Source organism: Manis javanica, chromosome 14 (genome assembly GCF_040802235.1).
Source record: "Manis javanica isolate MJ-LG chromosome 14, MJ_LKY, whole genome shotgun sequence".
NCBI lineage: Eukaryota > Metazoa > Chordata > Mammalia > Pholidota > Manidae > Manis > Manis javanica.
In genome coordinates, this window is record NC_133169.1 from 88,967,328 (window position 1) to 88,988,359 (window position 21,032).

Below are 21,032 nucleotides of genomic sequence, written 5' to 3' on the forward strand. Positions count from 1 at the left end.
GAATTTAAACAGTCCTGGCACATGTCGCTTCACCCCCGAGATTCCTCCATCTTCAGGAAGAACGTCTGGCTATCAGAGGGGTGAGGGTCACCCAGCCTTTCACAGACCCCCAGGGTCTCCGTGTGGAGCCCTTTGCCCGCCCTGTTACTGCCCACTCCTGGCCTTTACAGCTCATGTTGAGTTCCTGGTCTCTCTTGGCGTGGTCAGGCCCCAGGGCAGCTCCTAGGCTGACTAGCTCTCACTGGCCGTGGGAGCCCTGCGTCTCTACCTCCCCGCCCAGCGTGTCTGCCCCTAGGTCTGCTGCAGGCCACACACGGTGGCCTCTGGCTCTCATCTTGGCATCTGCATCATGCAGGGACAGCGGGAGGTCCAGAGTGCAAATGGCACCCACTCGCCATCGGATCACAACCATCCACCCTCTTTGCTTTCTGGGCCAGGCCGTGATGGTGGCTTAGCTACCCTGCCCTCGGGGTTCCTCTCAACTCATGGAGGAGTTGCTAAAGCCAGAGCCACCTCCGCCTCCTTACATGCACACGCACACACACACACACACACACACACACACACACACACACACCCCGCACATCTTCTTTTCCAACTACATCTTTGGAGCTAGCGCCCGTGTTGGACAGGCCCTGCACAGCAGGGGAGGCCCCCCACTCTGCCAGCCAGGCCTAGCCCTTGCTGTGCTAAGTGGGAGTTCAAGCAATTTCACAAATCTCTCTGCACGTCTTGGCAGATGAACCCACTGTCCTCTTTATTCTCTATTCCTTTTTCCTTCTCTGGCTCCAGGCAACAGGCCTCCTGACCCAGCCTCTGAGAAGGGAGGCTCCAAATGGAACATGGTTTAAAGGCAGCAGGATGGGGTGGGGGGGATCAGAATACACAGCTTTATATTTGCAAAACATTCTACCTTATACAGCAATTCGTCTTCCAGGCCGCCCATAGGTAATGGAACCATGGTCTTTCCAGGCACTTTTCTTTGCTCCATCCTTAGGGAAGTTCATTCAACAACTGTTATTGAGCAACTGTGAGATGCGGGCACTGTGCCGGGAACCAAGTCAATAGCTGCCTCACAGACATACTACGCATATTCAGATCTCCACGTGAAAGACACTCAACAGCATTAGCTAGCAGGGAAATGCAGATCAAAACCACATGAATGGTTTCACATCCACGAGAATGACTATAATCTAAAGATGGATGATAATAAGGGTGGGCAAGGACGTGGGGAAACTGGAACCCTGGTGCACTGCTCGTGAGAAGTGGTGTGGTGCCCCACAGACTTACCATGTGACCCAGCAACTCCACTCCTCAGGACACGTCCAAGAGAAGCAAAAGCATATGTTCATACAAAAATGTGTGCATTAGTGTTCACAGCCGCATTATTCACAATAGGCAAAAAGTGGAAACAATCCAGATGTCCATCAAATGATGAATGGATAAACAAAATGTGGTATATCCATACAATGGAATATCAACAGCTGTAAAACAGGATTAAGTATTGATAACATGCTACCACGTGGATGAACCTTGAAAACATTATGCTAAGTGAGAGGAGCTGGTCACAAAACACTATATATTGTAGAATTCATTTATAGAAATGTCCAGATGGGCAAATCCATAGAGACAGAAAATAAAATTAGTAGTTGTCAGGGGCTGGGAGGGAAGGGAATGGGAGTGGCTGCCTACAGGGTGTGGGATTTTTAAGCGTGATGAATATGCTCTGAAATTACATAGTGGTAATAGTTGCACAACTCTGTGAATATAGTAAAAGCCATTGAATTGTATACCTTAAATGGGTGAATTTTATGGTTTGTAAATTATATCTCAAAAAGGCTGGTAAAAAAAATGTTCTCATCTGATTCTCCAACTGACTCTCTCTTTCACAATTTCTTAACTCTCCTAAAATGAATATGAATTCACCTTCTGGTCATTTCAAGACTTTCTCCAACACAATATTTGGTGGCTAGACACCAATTTAATGATTTTTAAACAGTCATTTTTCCATCAGAAGATAAGGTCCAAGAGAGCAGAGCCTTTTGTTTTGTTCATTGTTATATCTACCATGCTTACCATGGGACCTGGCACATAGTAGGGTCTCGATAAATATTGGTTGAATGAATGGATGCCTTCATGGAGCTCACACCCAAAGTGGATGCAGAAGCCCAGCAATGACTGCTACTCATTCATTCACCCAGCACATATTGACTAGCTTCATGCTGTTTGGAATATGTGAATGAAACAGGCATGTCTCCACCCTGGGAGACCTTGGAGCAAAGGAACCCTAATCTGAGCAGGCTTAGCATTTTGAGCAAAACTGAAAACAAATAATAGCTAACATTGAGCAAAGGCTTACATATACTGCAAGTGGACATTATTTTGTTAAAGTTCCCTTTAGTGGAGGTTTGTGGGGCAGCAAGCTGAGTTGAGACAGCTGTACAAAGAACAAGGAGAGATTCTAAAGGAGAAAGGATAAATGAGAAGAACAACAATACAGAAAAAAAAATGGGCATTTTCCACTAGGATGACTTGGCTGGTTCTGAGGGTACATTTCCAAGTTGTGATTTTTTTTTTTTTCTTGTTGCAGTGGGGAGTAATATCGGGAAAGGGGAAGGTGCCAAGCACCATCCTTCATCTCCAGTGTTGGGAAGTGTTTGAGAAGAGATGAGAGGGCAAGGAGTGACTCAGTGGCTGGGAGGGGAGGGAACGAGGCTGTTTCAGAGAGATGGGGAAGTCGAGTACAGCTGTCTTCCTCACACTGGAAATTATGGGGAGGACAGCCAGGAGGTCAAGAGAGGGGCAGGAAGATCTACAGTGAAGACACGAGCTGGACACACAGAGACCAGCCTGTCGGTGTCCAGCCCACAGCGGGTGATGGAGGCCTTGGGGTCAGGAAGCATGAGCACTGGTCCAGGTGACTCTTTCCACGCATACAATCTCCTTGCTCCACCTCTCTTTTACCCCGTATTCTCATTTTAACACACGGGGATTCTAGAAAATGTGTTACGGGAAGAAGATGTGAAACAGGGCTTGGATGTGATTAAGACATGAATAAGGCTCTTGAACAAGGCAGGGTGAGGCCAAGGAGTTAAGACACTTGGGGAGAGGGAGGAGGCAAAGGAGATGTGGGAAGAATAGAGTTCGAGGTCAAGGATGCTGCTGCCAAATCTGTTGCAAATCGCCCACTGGAGTTTGGGAAAAGGGAGAAATAGGTCAGAGAAAGACACTGGGCTGAGGAGTCTTTTCAACTAGGAAATGAATGAGCAAAGCTCTGAGGGTCTTCCTAAGGCATCGCCTGACTTCCCAACCAGAGGACACCCCCCCAGAGTTCAGGGGGTGCTTGAGAATCAGAGCAATGTCAGGCATGGATGAGCCTGCAAAGAGGAGGGGGGCAAGGTTCTCTTGTGCAAGTCAGGTGCCTCCATTGTGTTTCAGGTCTGCCCGGCTGGCTGCATGTCAGAAGGAACAAATGACAGACGTGGCCCATCTCCTTCAGAGGCGCTTTGGCCTAGAGGTTAAGGGCAAGGATTTGGCACAGGAAGTTGCCGAGGACAGCTCCAGACTCCGCGGCTCCCCGGCTGTGTGTCGCTGACCGTGGATATAGGCTCTGTTGTGCTAAAGCCCCGTGTCCCCATCTACAAAAGTGGGGGTGATAAGAAAAGCCTGTTGGAATGACATGAAATAGTAGGGGTAAAGCTCCTAGCACATCGTGGTGCTTAAAAGATGTCACCAAGCCTCAGAGGCAGTTTTCTTTTGGTATTTTAACATCTCTAAAATGAGGACGTACAGCATTTTTTCTGAGTGATACATAACATGACGCTGTGTCTTATAACTGATGGTGTCTTAGATCTGATAAAGTTTGGACGTGGACATCCAGTGAGTGGTGGTTAGGGTGTTTTGTGGTTGGTCCGCCTGCACTAGATACACGGCTCTGTTGACATCCAAGGGCCTCCTCTCCTCTCTGGCCTGGGGGAGCCTCTTCCCTGGGGGACGGGGCCTGGGTGCTGGAGCCCGCCCCACTGAGGGCAAGTCTTGACTCGGCTGTTACTCACCTCAAAACCTGGGCTGGGCGACGCCACCTCTCTGAACCTCAGTCTCCTTTCCTCTACAAAGGGCAGAACAGTATTTCCTACACTCACAGGCTTATTGTGAGGATCAAATGAGGTGAAGTCCTTAGTGAGGAGCTACATTGTGTCAACATTAAATGATGATTGTGTTACAAATAAATAATAGCATAACGAGGTCACGCTTTCTAAAAGGTGTTGTTATTATTCCTGAGATAACTGGGAAGTCCCACCACAAAACATCCATCTCAGATTCTCAGATGGGAAAGGGACTCAGAACTCAGATCGGCCCTCATGCTCGGCGACGGCGCGTGTTAGGACGACGGCCTCACCTTGCCCCGTCGCACGCGCGTGCACACACCCATTCTACACCACCCTCCTTTCTGAGCCAGCTTCCCGTCCGCCCAGCACCCCCTTCCTCAGGACTGTGACCGCTCCGAACACAGTACTTTGGGAACTATTTTCTTTGGGAAGAGGGCTGGCTCACCTCCTTTGGAAAAGGTCTCCACAAAGCCTGGCCGGGGTTTTCTCAAGCATGTAGTGACCCAGGACCTCCCCCCACAGGGGTCCTCCTGCACCCCTGCTCACATCCCTCTGCTGTCTGCGCCCATCCTGCTGGGGCTCCCTGGACACACTGTGAGCTAGGTGGGCATCCATGTTGTTCTCAAAGTCTGATTCTTCTACCTAGTAAGCCTGGCATAGCAAAATCGCTCAGGCTTTATGTTTACAACATTCATAACTTGCATACCGAGAGCCTGCATGGTCCTGAGATCATTGCACAACGTTCCTCTTCAAACACTGCAAACAAGCTTTTCCTCTGCGGAGGCTGCAGAGGCTCACGGGTTGGACAGGCGTTGCCAGTTCTTGTCGTGATCCCTCATCTTCCTCCTCACTTCATGAGCCCCCAAGATGGAGCTAATGCCTTTTCCCCAGGTTGGCTGTCTGGGAAACCTTTCCCCTTTGAGGTGATACACGTCCCCTGCCTCGCTCTGCCTTCTCTAACTGGTCCGCCTCAGTGCATCCATCCCAGGTCAGGAAAGCCAGACTTTTATCTGAACTTTGCTGGTGGAATTCCAGTGTGACCTGCGCCGCTGAAGCACAGCATTTCATAAAAGTCTCAGACTTTGTTAGTGAAATAGCCACTGGCTCCCCTTCAAGGTCCGGTTGTCACGGGATCCATCCAGACACCATCAGGGGATGTGGATGTCCCTGGGGGAAGCTGTGGGATTGGGACTTTCCACTGGGTTTGTAGCAGAGCAGAATGACTCTCATGGTCTAAGGAACATATCATAAAAGTCCCAGCTGTTCAAGACTTGTTTCTGCTCACTAAAAATCTTAAGGACATAGTGCAATGCCGGGTGGGGTGGGGTGTAAGATTTCACAAAATACAGCAGTGTGGCATCATTGACTCAGAGGCTAGAAGTCATGGTGTGTTAGACAAGATTCCCAGCGAGCACTTATTTATTGGTCTGTCTGTCTGCCTGTCTGCCTGTCTGCCTGTCTGTATATCCTCTGACATGTTCTCAGAAAGTATGTGGCATTTAAGCCAGGCTATGGAGGACAACATGGCACATTAAGATGTCTACACCAACAAGCCAAATTCAAGCCAAGTGAAGAAACACAGCCAGGAGAGGCCACCCACCCTGTAGTCCCTCCCCAGCCAATGGGGACAGGTAACGCACGGAGTGGGCGTTCTCCCTCCTGGTACCAAACCTCCCACACTGCAGGTGTCTTTGAGGGGCAGGGTGTGCTCTGAAAGGTCCAAGGGCCTGCCGGTCAGACCCCGGGGCCTGGAGCCCCGTGCCTGCAGGCTCCCAGGAGCTAGCTCCTGCCCTGTTCACACACTTTCCTGCCCGTGCCCTGAAAGGAAAGGAGGAAGCGGCCCTGGCTGGCCGGGGGTGGCTGCCCGTGTGTAGCCTTCAGGGCCACCAGCCCTCTCTTTCCCAACCTTCCCCACGCAGTTCTCCCCTCTGGCCCCTCTCCCCTCGGGCTCCCACCAACCTGGGTGCCCAGAGGCCCTCCCTCCTGCCCCTGCTCACAAAGGCAGGTCTGTCTGGAGCCGAGCTGAGCGGGACAGGGCCTGGGCTCTGCACCACTCCCCTCCCTTAAGGAAACAGGCGGGTCCAGTCCAGGGAGGCAGGGAAGGTGCTCCCCTCCTTAACTACCTCCTCGCAGGCTGGGGCAGAGGCGGCGGCCACCATGTGAGGGGGAAGCTCTCCGCTTGGGATGCGTGGTCTCCCAGGGCCGTGCGATCAGGGGCATGTGCCCGCCCAAAGCAAATTGGATTAAATCAGTCTGGATTCAACAAGCCGCCATCTAATCCTCTGCCACTGAATCAATAAAAAATGTTTAGCTTTCCTTTGAAAACTTCTGTTTCCTAGTTAATACATGTAAGAGAAGAGGTGTCCGCGGACCATCTGCCTCCAGCATCTCTCAGTGACGGTGATGTGCAGTAGGGCCTTGAGGAGCTTCTCCGCCCTGGGCGTCACTGTCCCCATTCACTTAATTAAGCCACCCCCATTAATGACTAACTACAAGGGACCTGACAAGATACCGTGAGGGGATACAGGTGGAGTGCTGGTCAGAGGCCTGGGCTCTGAAGGCAGGTGTTCTGATTTAAACCCAGAAAGTCAGCTCACCTCTCTGAGCTTCAGGGGCTGCATCTGTAAAATGACACCAGGGAGAGCGGAGAGCGCCCTCCCCACGTGCTTGTCATAAAGATGCAGCCGAGTAACTCAGCAGGGTGCCTGGCACACAGAAAGCATCCGTAGTTTTAGCTGTTATTTTTGTCATGATTATTCAGGATGGGTAAGTCCCACTCCCTATCCTTGACAGAGGGTGAGAAGCAGATTCGTAAATGAGACATGCTATGGTAGGTGCCATGGTGGAGGTGCGAGGGGCGGGGGGCCAAGGGGTCCAGGAGGATCTGGGGGCAGCTGTGGCAGCTCAGCCACGACGACAAAGAGGCTTTACACACGCGGAACGGAGTAAAGGGCTAGCTTGAGCAAAGGCCCGGGCGTGGGCAAGCAGAGGCGGTCTTCTGGTGTGCGTGACTGGTGCTGCTGGGCAGCTGCGTGCGGGATGCTAGTTTGGAGTCCGATCACGGAGGACCTCCAGTTATGCCATTCCAAAGGGCTTAGACTTTTGTCTGCAAGCAGTGCAGATTTTTTAGAACGGAATTTGGAAGATGCTTCTGATAACATTTTATAGGAAAACCCTTTGGGGGTTGGGTGAGCACTAGGCAGACGGAAGGCCAGGCCACGAGGCACAGGGCTCTGTTTCCATCTTTGAGAAATCCATCAGACTTCAGGTCCTTGTTGGACATTTCTCTTCCTTACTAGACTGCAAGCTAGTGTGGGCAGGGGCTGTGGGCGTCCTCCACGCGGAGTATCCCCGGCACAGTCCCCATGCTCTGTGAAACACTGTAGAACTGAAATAGACAAATGTCCTAAGTACAGCCCTGAGGGTGGAGGGGAGAGGATGGGCTCCTGAGCCCCCTGGGAGGAGGAAGGGGTGGATTTGGCAAATGACAGGAGCTCAGCGAAGAATAAGCAGAGATAAGTCGGGTGTGTGTTGGGGAGGGCGGAGGATGACAGAGAGGCTGCGCACTGAGACAAGGGACAGGCCAGGAGGGGCCTCTCAGAGCACACACCGGGCCTGCTGCGGCGTGCGCGCATCCCAGGTGAGGGCCCTGCCGAGAGACGGGCAGGCGGTGGAAATGGGGCTCTGGAGAGAAGCAGAGCCCCAGTAGAGGCAGATGTGGGAGAGTCTGAGCAGAGGGGAGACATGGGATCTTCAGTGCCAAACAACCTGGAGCCTAAGAGAGACGGACAGAGGCAGCCGCCTTGGAGGACGCCCGGTGTTCCCACGGATGCCCAACGCGGCCACTCGTCCAGAGAAGCTGCAGGAGGCTAGAGGCTGAAGGCGCAGGATCAGAGCATTCAGGGGGAAGCTGGTACCGGTCCAAGCTGTCCAGACCTACCAAGAGGTTAAACAGATGGAAAACGGAAGCTGGGGCCTCAGGATTGGTCTCCCACCTGCTTTGCTCTTCAGTCACTGCGCCCTGCCGCTGAGGACCTTTTTCTACAGGAAGACTGGCACACGCTGCCCTTCTATTATCAGAAGCACGCGTTTGCTCCCTCCTTCCCAGACATTAAGTCCTTGGCAAAGCTTTCCAGTGACCGTAAATCTGGTCTTAGAAGCCTCTCCTCCCACTACATCCTACCTGATCTCATCAGCCTTCCCCTCTTCTGCAAATTAAAACTCTTTGTACCTTCGAGGCCTATGACACATGCTACCTCTACTGCAAGTCCTTCCCTGATCCCTTGATAAGAAGAGTCCTTCCTTCAAGGACCCCTGGTTTCCTGCATGGCCCAGCAGTCATTCATTCCATTTAAGGTTCCATCGAGCTCTTGGTCTATCTACCCCCTGCACTAACTTATGCGTGAGAGCAGAGAATACACTTTATCTCTGAGTCACCCATGGCCTGATCTCTTAGCACAGAAGGCAGTCAACCAATATAAGCAAAACAGATGAAGAAAAAAATACCTAATAGTTAATCTAACTGCTAGATTAATAGTTCTAGCTCTTCCAGTCATTTCTTGGGAAATTATGGGGTATCTCATAGTTACTTGATTTCAGGAGTTTGCCCTGCATCTAATATCTTGGCTCAGTGTTGGGTTGCTTTATAATCAAATGTGTTATCTGTGATCTCTAGAGCCATTTTGATATGGAGGAGACACTATTACACATACACTAAGATTTTTTTGGACATTTCCCATAGACAGACAAAGATAGAAAAACTTGGTCTGGCCATCAGAGGGGCTTTACCACATATGCTTCCCATGGTGGTGATTTTAGAAAAATCCCTACACAATTCTGCCAGGATCATAAATATTTCAAGAGCCATGAGTTAGGAGGATAAAGTTTCCCAACACTTAATTTCCAAACTCAAAAAGCATCTGTTCATTTAATCACCTATCACCTTCTGCCCCTCCAAACAGGCTCTGACAGTATTTCGATGAGATGAATATACTGATTTATTTCTCAACAGCTTGCTGTTTGTAAGGAAAACATATACATGGGAAATATAGGCAACAAGATTTAATGAGCAACTACTATATGTGCCAGTGGTATGTTTGTGTTCAACAATGTAGGATATATAAGTCATGTTAGTTCTTTCTGTGGTCTGTGTTTTTTTTGCCTGCTTTGTTTTCATTTTAGTGTAGATGGTTATAAAACACAGCTGGCTAGATGCTAAATGCAGCTGTGAACAACAGAATTGAAATCTATCTTCTCCAACAAACCTGGTTCTTGACAAGGATGGAAAAAGGAGTTGATTGTTTTTTAACACTTTAGACTTTGACATAAACACAACATACCCCAAAATGGTAATCTAGCCAGAGGGAATGTGGAATGGTTTTTAAATTCATTTTCCTTGGATCCCGCAGGGTAGGTTGGGAGGGAGTTTTCCAAACCCTGAGCTTGTGAGAATAATCTTTCCCTCCCTTCAAAGGACTAAGCACTGTTCCATGCTGGACAGGTGCTCAGGGGAGCTCTGCCTGGGTCACCTCCTTGCATCTTCTGATGCATGTGCCATTTACGTATGGGGAAACTGAGGCTCAGGGAAATGAACTTGCCTGGGGCCACGCAGCTGGCTATGGGTAGGGTTAGAATTTAAACCCAGTTGTCTGACTTAGTGGCCCACATTTTAGCCATAATTGAATTTGCCTTAACCTAGCTGCACTGCTACAGAACTGCACCAAAAACATACTTGAGAGGTGAATAAAGACCAGGGAAATGGGGAATTTTTTTTTTAGGTTTTTAAATTATTATTAAAGTATTATTGATATGCGATCTTATGAAGGTTTCACATGAACAACATTGTGGTTTCAACTTTCACCCATATTATCAAGGCTTCACCACCCCCCACCCCCCGGCCATTGCAGACATGGTCTGTCAGCATATTAAGATGCTATAGAGTCATTACCTGTCTTCTCTGTGCTGTACTGCCTTCCCGTGACCCACCTATATTGTGATTGTGAATTATAGTGCCCCTTAATCGCCTTCTCCCTCCCCACCCACCCCTCTCAACCGACGTGGGGAGTATTCTAAATGACATCTCCTCAGCGCGCAGTGATTCGGCGGGACCCATGCAAGAAGCATGCTGTTTGGCCTGCCCAAAAGAGCCCCTCAAATAAGTATCTGTCTCCCTTTTGTATCTCAGTGTATAATGTTCTCTCCTCTTTAATAGGCATATAGATACGCACAGATGTTTTTTAAAAGGACATTCAATGCAGCTCTATTAATAACAGTGACCACAAACTGAATATCCAATGATAGAGGACTCATTAAATAAACGATAGAGGAATGAGTGCCACCATTAAAAATTCTATTTTAAAAGAATGTTAAATGGAATAGAGAATGCCCGTGATATATAGCCAAGTGAAAAAGTAATAGTCTATAAACGCAGTATGATGCAATTTTTTCTCACACACACACACATGCATAGGTAGGAAGGTGGACAGAGACAGACACAGACATACATGAGCACAGGAGAGAGAACTAGAACAGTATTAGTCAATAATACCAATATTTTATCAGTGATTATCTCCAGATGAATGGGTAAATTTTTGTTTTCTTGAACCTTATTTTCTGGTATTGCTTACATTTCCTATAATGAAATATATTACTTAATTATCTAAAAGTAATTAAGTAATATACTCATTAACTCAACAATTTCATTAAATCATTCGTGAGTACTCAAAGCATTAAAAAGAGCTAACAACAACAAAGAATACAATGTACTCATTCCTGCTCTCCTAACATTTTGGATGACCTCCTTCAAGTCTTTCTGCACAGTTTTTGAAACACAGCAGCGACCCGAGCAGACGGCAGGGAGCCCTGGGGGTCAGGAGGTCTGCGGACGGAGACTGACCCGCCTCCGAGCCCTGACTCTGCCACTTCTACCACCAGGCACCACTTCCCTTCTCTCTAAGGCTCAGCTCCATTAGCAGTAACAAGGATTAAGAGTGGTACCTGCCTCATTGGCCTTTTGGAGGATTGAATGAGTTACTACAAGAAAAGTGCCTCAAAGTAAGTAGGAAACGAATAATAGCCATGACTATTTTTACTCCATGTAGAATGCCTACATTGCTGTTCTGTTTCATTTTCCATCTCCTTTCCTCCAAAGAATATAACACAGTTGTGTTTCTCTTGGAGAGCAGGGCCTGCTGTTCAGGTCATTCAGGCACATAAAGTCACCTTTGAATTTTGCACATAAGTGAGATCACTCAGTCAAAGCCATTGGCCTCATATCCCAGCCAAAACTATAAAGGACAGAGAGAGCTGCTGTGCTGTAAAGAGAGACTGAAGTATTTATACACCTTTTAGAAAATCCTGGGAGCCAATATTCGACAAAGATTTTACTTAATTGTGTTTGGAAACCTAATAAATGTGGCTAGTTATAGACCACAGGATATCTACACTCTATTGCTGATGCCAAACCAACTCTATGACGTTGGACCTTGGTGTTCTCGTCTGTCTTATGTGTGTAGGCTGCTGTCCCATGAGCTCCTTGGAAGGAAACATGTAATGTCAGGCTAATTCCTGCAAGAGTCAGCCTGACTCTAGCTGTGCCTCACTCCAGCCTCAGCTACCATCCTTTCCTTTCTGCATGTGTGTGTGCGCGCACATGCATGTGCACTGCAAGGTCCCCTAACTCCTGTCTCCTTAGACTCAGTTCTCCACTTAGGACCAAAGAAGGATCTTGAGACATCAGTCATGGCATGTCACCCCCTCATGCTAATCCCTGATGGCTTTCCACTGCACTCAGAATAAAGCCCAACTCTGCGTGATTCCAGGGCTCTGTACGCCTGCCCAGCTTCATCTTGAGCACTTTCCCCTTTGTTCTCTCAGTTTGATGTATCCTGGCCTTCTCCTGGCTTCTCGAACACACCAAGCACTTGCCCACCCCAGGGCCTTCTCATGTGCTCTTCCCTCCGCCCTCACCCCTGCCCTTTGCATGCATGGCGGCTCTCATTTTTCTGGGCCTCACTCTGTGTCGCCACCTTGGAGAGGCTTCCCTCTCTGCCTCATTTGTGACGGCTTCTCTTATTCCAGGACCTCTTTGTTCCTTTTCTGGAATAGATCTTCTCACAATTTCTACTTCATCTCTTGGTGGCTTACGGGTGTGTGTGTGTGCGTGCGCCTGTGCATGCTCTGTGTGTCCCCCACTCTCCCCTGCCCCGTTAGAATGTAGGGTCCTCAGGGCTGGGCTTCTCATGGAGAAGGTCCCTCCTAAGTATGAAAGAGAGGGAGGAAGTCCCCAAAAAGCGGGGTGTTCCTCTAGGCATCCCAGTTTCCCGTGAATGTGGGCAGTGTGTCCTGCTCAGCCCTAGCATTACTCTGCAAGTTTAAAAATAAAACCCTTGGGCGGGGTGAGAAGCTTGCAAAGAGGATGGAGGAGAGATAATGAGAAACATGAACTGGCCAACGCAGGCCCAGCAGGATGTGGGACCGGCAGGGAGGAGAAAGGGACCTTGACTCTGAGGAAACACTGACTTGGAGGCCACAGGAGTCTGACGGATGTGGGACTCTCATTAGTCACCAGAAGGCTTTCTCTTGACCTGACGGTAGCAGCCAATTCAGGATGTGCGTTCATCCTACAGCAGGGCACGGTCAGAGGGCGTTCTTGAAGCACGCTCTTTACAGCTCCCAGAACAGGGCCTCCGTACCCCACGTCTGCCTGCCCTGCCATCAAAAGAAGAGGGCAAGGTGGGGAGGTAACAGAGGCACCGAAGCCTGCTTCGGCTCGCCCTTCCCCTGACCTTCCCCAGGGCCCATCCCAGTGTGGGGTCCAAACCTCCCACCACAGCAGGGCCCCAGCCAGCCGCCCCAAGGTGTAGGCGCCTCCAAAGCCTTCGCTTGGCTCTGGAGCAGCAGCGCGGGGCAGGGAGGGTCAGATCAGTGGGTCAATAGAAACAACTCGGACATCACCTTGGAAACGCTCTCCCCTACTTGCACCGCCTGCACTCGGATCCACCCTGAACCAGCTGTGCACTAAGCCCTCAGGGCTTAGTGGGAGGTGGGGAGGCATCTGGGGAAGGTCAGGGAGGGGCCCACCTCCTTTATGGGAGACCATCAATCTCCGGGTGTTGGTGAGAAGTCTGACGGCCCCAGGGAGCAACAAGCTGAAAATCCGCGATCTGGGCCCGGCCTCCGTGGTGCACAGATAGGCCAAGCCGAGTGTGGGGCTGCCAGCATCCCCTCCTCCACACCATGACCTGGACCCCTTCCCATAAGCCATCTCTCTGTGCTGCTCCAAAGCCATGGGATGCGCTCATGGTCACCTGGTGTTGGAATATTTGCAAACCTCTAAAGCACTGATCGCCACTGGGGTTTTCCACATCCACAGCTCTGTGATAGTCAGAGGGTCACCAAGGAAGGCGAAGGAGATCGACAGGTCCCGAGGGGCAGCTGGAACTCTGCAAACCACCCTTAGTCAGCCTCCACAGCTACCTTCTAGGGAGGAACTTCTGGAGACAGGGAAGCCCAAGCGGGAAGGGCCCGTCCCCACTCGGCGGAGGGGCGGAGCGGCAGGCAGCCCGGCTGCAGGACGGCAGTTTCCAGCCAAGCGCAGAGCAGCCCTCTCATCCCTGTGCTCAACCGTCAGATGATTTAAACTCAAAGCCCAGGGCCAGGGGACAGGGAACAGGACTTTTGAGGAGTCTCTGAGGAACTGCACGCTCCAGGGTGGGCGGGACTCCCAAAGCCTTTTTGTGAATTGAGCAAAAGGGGCCTGATGAAGTCAACTCTTCTCTGACTGTTCACTGGAAAAGCCTACAGCTTAAAACTGCGGAACATGCAGCCTGTGTCCACGCCACACTTGAACTCTCTAAGGGGGCTCTTGCTTTCCTGGCTAGTTCTAGATTCCTGACTGGAGGCTCTGACGTGCTGACAAAACACAGGGTGATAACTGTGCCTTGGGAATTGACTGACAGGGGGACAGCGGGCAGCAGGTGACCTTCATGTCCCAGGACCACTTTTTCGATTCAAATACATTCTTATAAAGGCTTCCCAAAACACCTTAGACTGCAAAGCTTTCGGTAGCAATAATAATGAATATTTTATTGGGCAAATGCTAGGCGCTATGCACTGAATACTAACACAGTTTTGGTGCTGTGCATGTACTGTCTCACTAAAGTCTTAACCCAGCCCCACAGAGGGTAAAAACTTACTTGGCTAATAGAACACTTACATTACAGACCTCACCTGTATTAACACCCTGCCACGTCCCTGGCATGCAGGTGCCGCTATTATCTCTATTTTACAGAAATGGAAAGTTATGTGACTTGGCCAGGGCCGGGCAGCTATTGAGTGTCTGAGCCAGAACCCAAACCCGGACGTCCTACCCCACGGTCTGTGCTCCCACCCGTCTCGCTGCCCTGCTGTCGCACAGCACAGACGGCCACCCTGCCACAGTGGGAGCTACTGGGCGCGATGGGGCGGAGCTGGAACCCAAGGAAGAACCCTCCATCGCACGAGCCAACTCCCTTTCCGGGGAACTTAGCCCTTTGCTTCCTGCGCCCTCAGCAGACACACCTCAGGACTGGCCCGGGAGAATGGCAGCACATCTTGTGTGGCCAAGTGAGCATGAGATTTTTTTCCTTGGCAAGAAACCGTTCTGAAGCCAACCTGCATCTCTGCCACCAGACGCGGCCCCAGTATTTCTTCAAACACAAAAATGTTTTGTTTCTGTAATTTAAACACCATCTTATGACGAAAGGCCGAGAGCCCTGGGCCGACGCAGCCTGCCACTGAACCAGGGAAATGTCCTGTGGGCCAAGGGCCGCTGCGGGTGCTCTAGGGGGTGATGGGGACATTCATTCTCCACTCCCCCCCCCCCCCAATTCTGGAGGAGGACAGGAAGAGTCTTGTTTTCCAAAAGCCCTTTGTGTCCCCAGGGTGTTGGTGCAGCACTTTGCCCACACTGATTGATCAGTGCCAACTGCTTCTGCTTTTCCCACCAGACCGATGGCGAAGGCAGAGGCGAGCTGCCCTGTCTGCCTGCCTGGGTGTGAGGCCAGAGCACCCGGACCAAGGTCTCCCTTCTGGGCACCCAATCACGTGTTTGTTTGCCTCTGATGCCCATCAGCTGAAAGAATTTATTCATCTCGAAGCACGAACAAAGCTAGAGTTTTCCAGGCTTCCAAAGTGAGTTCTCTCAAGAGATTAAACTAAGCCGACTAAGCTAGGGTGGCTGACCAAGTAGCAGGGGGTCCTGGGACCCCCCTAAGTCAGGGTCAGAGGCCCTCAAGGCAAACCGGTCAACTTTGCTTTTCGATGGCATGCTCTGCTTTCCAAGGCTGTGAGGGACAGTGGCGTGGGAGTGGGGGTCCCACTGCTGTCCTTGGCATATTGGATTTCCCGCCCCCATGATTGAGTGAATTCACTCCTTCATTCATTGGACCAATGCTTACTGAGCACCGACCAGGAGGCTAGGCTCTGTCCCAGGGCCACAGCAGGGAACAAGAGAGAGGAGGTCCTGCCCTCCTGAGGCTCACATTCTAGTGGGGAGGATGGGCAATAGCAGGTGGTGAATAGTTGACAAGATGACTACCAGGAAAAGTGCCATGTGCAGGAAACAGGTAAGATGGGGAGTAACAGGGAGGAAAGCCTCTTTGAGGAGTTGGCAAAAGAGGTGAGGCCTAAGGGTTAAAAAGATATCTGCTATGTGAAGAACTTGGGGAAAAGCATACCAGGCACATGGAACAGCAATTGCACAGGACAGGGCATGGCGCTGCAGAGGAACAGAGAGAGGCCAGTGGGGCTGGAGCAGGTGGGAGATGCAGGAGGGGTGGGAGTCAGAGATCTTGCTGCCCAGGAGGTCCTGGCTGCTTCCTCACCTTCCTGAAAACCCCCTCTTCTCCAGAGTGTGCTCCACTTGCCCCAAGAACTCATCCTGGCTCAGGCAAATCCAGTCAGTCCCTCTGCTCAAAGACTGAGGAAGAGAATTCCTTTTGTAGCAGATGAGGCTTTTGCTAAAGGCATGGCATTTCTCATTCTCGTGTGACTGTGCCAGCAACAGTGGGCACTGGTGAGATGTCAGTGACCCAGTGACAGTAGCCGGGACATTCAGGCCCCTGGGAGGGCCACCGATGCCACGCCGGAATTCCCCAGGGCCGCAGGCCCAGCCTGCTGCTGCCTGCATGGAATCCAGGATGAGGCAAGACTTGGCTTCAGGCCCGTGGCCCTCCCCTTTTCGGACCGGTCTCTGCCCTCTTCCACTCCAGCATCCTCAGGGGGGCCGTCCGGGCTGCCTACCCTCATCTCTTCCCCTTGACAGCTCAAATCTATGCCATCCTCCGTAGCCCGCTGACCAGTGAGCCTCCAGAGAGCCTGCCCTCTCCGGAGCTCCAGGCAAAGCCCAGGAGGCAGAGGAGAGGCTGTGGCCACAAGGGTTCTTTGTGTCCTTTGACTGATGCTAAACTGGGGCCTGCTGTTGGACCCCAGGCCGAGCTGCCACGCCTGCTGACCAGTCTCAGGATCCCTCTGTGATCCTTCCCTGTGGGGTGCTGAGGGGCCACCGTGGCTAGAACACTTTACAGGAACTGTCCTGGCACTTCACTCCCTCAAAGCGATGCAGCTGTGTATTATCCCACAGCCCTGGAGGGAGAAGTCCAAAATTAAGGTATCAGCAGGCTGGGTCCTTCTGAGGCTGTGAGCGAAGGAGGGTTCCAGGCCTCCCTGGTCGCCTTATAGATGGCTGTCTTCTCCCTGGGTCTCTTCACGTCATCTTCCATCTGCATTGTCACTGTGTCCCAGTTTCCCTTTTTTATAAGGACGCCAGTCCCACTTGATCAGGGCCCGCCCTGCTGGCCTCAGTTATTACTTCTGTACCGGCACTATCTCCAAATAAGGTCATATTCTGAGACACTGGGGGTCAGGATTTCAACTAGTGGACTTGGGGGGGATGCAGTGCCACGCATAACACCTGCCTTCTGCCTGTCATTGCCCCCCACCTCTCTGACTTAATGAATGAAACGGAAGTGGGGACCCACAGGGACAGATCGTCTTCTGAACAAACTAAATGGGAGCCCGGGTGTGAGGGTGCAGGAGAGAGGAATATGAACCCGAGAGACACCAACTTGGGAAGGAAGCGTGGCCTGACGATGAGCTGAAGCCGCTGTCATGGACGAGCCTGGAGGTTGCACGTCTGCACGCGGACAGCCTGCTAGTCCTGAGGTTGGGTGCCAGTCAGCCACTTGCCGGCCAGGGCTTCTCCCTCACTTGTAAGATGTGGGTAATAGCAGCACCTAAGTCAGGAGGTGGTGAGGACTGAGTGAGACACCAGGTGGGGGCTCGCCGCTGTGCCCGGCACATAGCCGCTGGGTGTGCAGTAGTTTGTGGTACAAGCGGAGGCCCAGTTCAGGGAAAGTGGTCGTTCAGGAAGAAGGTGATGAGAAAAAAGAGGCTAACCGCCCCTGATTCAGGCTGCGCGACTGTGTCCTCACCAACGGTAATGAAGAGAAGGGTACCAGAGCGACTGGGAGACGGGGCCCCGGGGCCCAAGGCAGTGGAGTCACCTGGGCCCCACTGAGGAGATGCGGAGTCCTGGGCCCTCAGGAACCTGGCTAAGTCAGGACTTCTGTGGTAGGACCTGGAACCTGATTTTCAACAAGCTCCCCTGTGATCCTTACGCACATTAGGAGCCCAGCCTGGAAGTGAAGCTTGGCCCTGCCACTTGGTAACTGTGTGACCTTAGGCAAGTGGCCCAGCCCACTGAGCCCCAACTCCTGCATTTCAAACGGCCCGACTTCTCAGTGGTTAGCAGAGATTGATTCACTCATACCGGTGAAGCCAAGCAGAATGCCTGGCCCACGCTAAGGGCATGAGGCACCCTGGCGAGCAGCCCAGAAGCTCTCCTCTTTCTGAACACTCAGAGACCCGAGGGAAGCTCCACACCAAAGCGAAAGCACCTCTGGGCTGCCCCAAAGGTGGCACTAGTGGCCACTCACCAAGTGTCGCTTTGGACTTTGGAACAAATGGACTTGTGGGCAGCCTTTTAGGACTTATCTTTCAATAATAATAATGAGGTGTTATAAGCCAGGCACTGTGCTAGGAGTGTTACTCATTTGATCCTTTCAACAACAAAGTTGTTACTACTCCATTTTAGAGATGAGGAAACTGAGGTGCCAGGACACAAGACCAATAAGTGGCAGAGTCTGAATCTGAACCCCGGGAGGCCTGGCTGTGCAGAGTCTTTGCACTTGGCCACTATGTTATGCTGCATCTCTTGAGCAGGGAACTTCAGGAGCCAAAATAATTGCTCTCCCCTCCTTATCTCTCCCTGTAGGCCACTGGCCCCCATGCATGTCCTTGTTCATGCCTTGAAGTCCTGTCCCTCCCACCTGAGTGGGACATCCTGTCAGCCCAGGCCCGGCCTCTGGAACCTGCCCACCCAGGCAGTTCCTTCTTTTCCCCATGGTCGAGTGGGTTGAATCCAGTTACATCTTGAGATGGGACACCTTGTCGGTACTTGGTGAACATTTATTGACTAGCAAGTCCTTTCTTAAGGAAAAATACTCATTCTCATATAATTTATGTGTCAGGAATAGGTGTTGTATTTACCTAAAACAGGTAGGTTTGTGGCACAAATGACTACAGGTTATTTTCCCCGTAGCCAGAATCAAAGAGTATTGTGTTCAGCAGCCAACGCCTATTTGCTGAGGTGGAAGGGGTGTGCCTTCCAGTCGACATGGTCGCTAACTCCTGGAAGCTAGCATGGTGGGGCCATCTACAATCCTTAATAGTTTATTTGGGGTCCCTCAAAAGCAGGTGTATGGTATCTTGGGCACGTTGCATCATCTGTGGAACCACATCCTTACAAACTCAGAAACAAGAGCAATATTTGGAAATCATCTTTCAGACCGTGGAGCATAGATGTTAGGAGATCAACTCTATCAACAAACAGACCTCAGAGACCCCCCGCAAGGTGAGCAAGCGTACTCTCTGTTCTGGGATTGAATGTCCCTTTGCTCAGTAGGCACAGAGGCAGCGTATGAGTGTCTGCCTACTATTGCCACTGCAAATATTATCATCATTCCTGCTGCTGTTACTGGCCTTTGAAGTCAAACTAACCAGCTGGATACTTATTCCTTAAATCCTTTTTTGAAACAGGCAAGCCATATATGCATATAGGCACATCAGATTTGGGAGAGAGTTTATGAGAATTTCAGTGTTTTGTCCCTTAATTTTTTGTGTGTTAACTTTGTTTTTGATGGAGTACTTCATTTGCAATTCCATTTACTCATACTAAAAAAGGCAGGGTCAACAGAAGAAAGCCTCCAGTGGCCACCAGCTGGTGAACTTGCCTTCAGATAGAGCTCTCAAAAGGGGGACTTCCTTGGAAGCTCTCAATGACCAACACAAAAAAAAAACAAAGGAAAAGGAAATTTGTGACTGTGAATCACAGTCTCCACCAAAATTCACACTCTTTCATGCAGAAAGTCCAGAAAGTCCTAGTAAACAGCTGGCCAGCCCTTTGCTAGACACCACTTTGCAAAGCCAGGGGTGGCTTTTCAACCCTTTGCACCGGCAGGGTGGCTTATGCTCACACGGAGCCCGGCTCACCCTCTGCCGCGATTCTCTCATCCTCTCACTGGTGTTGGCAGAGCTAAATCATCAACAATCATATCCCTACAGTAAAGGAAAGGGGCAGTGCCAGAGACCAATGCAGAAAGGAGGGCAGAAAAGTGAAGGTGGATTTAAACAGCCAAAGAAAGCCCAGAGTGTTTGCTTTATGCCGAGGCACAGAAGGGGTTCTTGGACCCGAACAGCCAGGTAAGGTGGGTCTTTTCTGGTTCTCTGAAAAATGCGTCCATGATTAAATGCCAGAAATTCCCACTCCAGACCTGGAGGTCTGAATTTTTCAAGCGCTCTTCTCCAGAAGCCTTGCATACTTTGGGCGTGGACCAGTAACATGGGTGTGGCTAGCGTAAGTGCCCGAGAATGTGCCCAGTGGCTAGTCATTCCCGCTCCTTCTCCGCCAGCGCTTACCTGTGGAGGCATTCTGAGATGAGGATGTGGTTTTCAAAAATCAGAGATAAGGTAAGAAGGAATCCAGGTGACCAGCGGGGCCATCGCAACACCACCCTATCAGAATATACTCGGGTAACCCCATATTTCAGGGTGCTTTTTATATTAAGAGAGTGACAAAAATCTAAGGTGCCCAGCCAGCGAACAGGCTTCCTGAGGTAGCTGGATCTCCAGGCCCCCAGGAGGGTGACAGTGACACAGCAAGCTGATGCGAGCCAGACACTGAGGCCGCAGCCCTCGGCCTCTGCTGAGCAGAAAGGGCCAAGTCCAGGACGAGTAAATGACAACGTTTTGACCCCTTCAATCCCCACCGGCCTGGCGGTGGGGGAATGCAGATAATGGGCAGCATGATGCATGATTATTTTTACAGTCTCTCAGTTCTAGGTGCTATTTTTACATGCCCGGGCCTTCAGCAAGCCCTTCCCCCTGGGCAGTCTGCACCGTGATTTAAACACAGCCAGGGGTGAGCTCCTGGGTGCTCCCCTGCGGGACAGCCAGTTCAGTGGTAGCTGCTTAAAACATCAGCTGATTTTCTTTCCCTTCCAAGCTGCCTGAGCCTTGTACTCAGGGACACATACACACACAGACGCACACACCCATGCACATACGCAACCTCAGCTCTGGCTATAACCTGCTCTCGTTTCCCTGGAACACAGACTCTGATTCTTACCTGAAGAGCTGGTAGGCCGAGGGCCGCGCCTCTCTGTCCCAGGGGAAAGGAAATCCACTTGCTGTTGTCCGCTCCGTCGCTGTCACTGTGCTGCGGCTGCCTCCTGAGCAGCCCCGCGCCAGCTCTCTGAACCTCTCGGTTACTGCAGTCTGTGTGGGGAGAGGGGACGGGCCATGGCATGCACATCAGGTTGCTGG

General features: G+C 51.0%; 1 protein-coding gene and 1 long non-coding RNA gene across 4 annotated transcripts in view; one reads left to right on the forward strand and one right to left on the reverse strand.

Moving 5' to 3' along the window:
• The window catches only part of LOC108391032 (uncharacterized), a 332,816-nt gene that overhangs the window by 280,426 nt on the left and 31,358 nt on the right, over positions 1–21,032 (forward strand). Inside the window, exon 10 of one of the 2 annotated variants that reach the window (XR_012125170.1) lies at positions 3,439–12,815. The exons of the other annotated variant lie outside the window; for it this stretch is intronic. This is a non-coding gene — a long non-coding RNA (uncharacterized lncRNA). Of the gene's footprint in view, positions 1–3,438; positions 12,816–21,032 lie in introns of those variants that run through there. 2 annotated transcript variants of the gene reach the window in all.
• The window catches only part of FGF1 (fibroblast growth factor 1), a 90,040-nt gene that overhangs the window by 60,659 nt on the left and 8,349 nt on the right, over positions 1–21,032 (reverse strand). For both annotated transcript variants that reach the window (XM_073221872.1, XM_073221873.1), the window contains exon 3: positions 20,836–20,984. The gene's annotated coding sequence lies outside the window, so the exon portion shown is untranslated. The remainder of the gene's footprint in view (positions 1–20,835; positions 20,985–21,032) is intronic.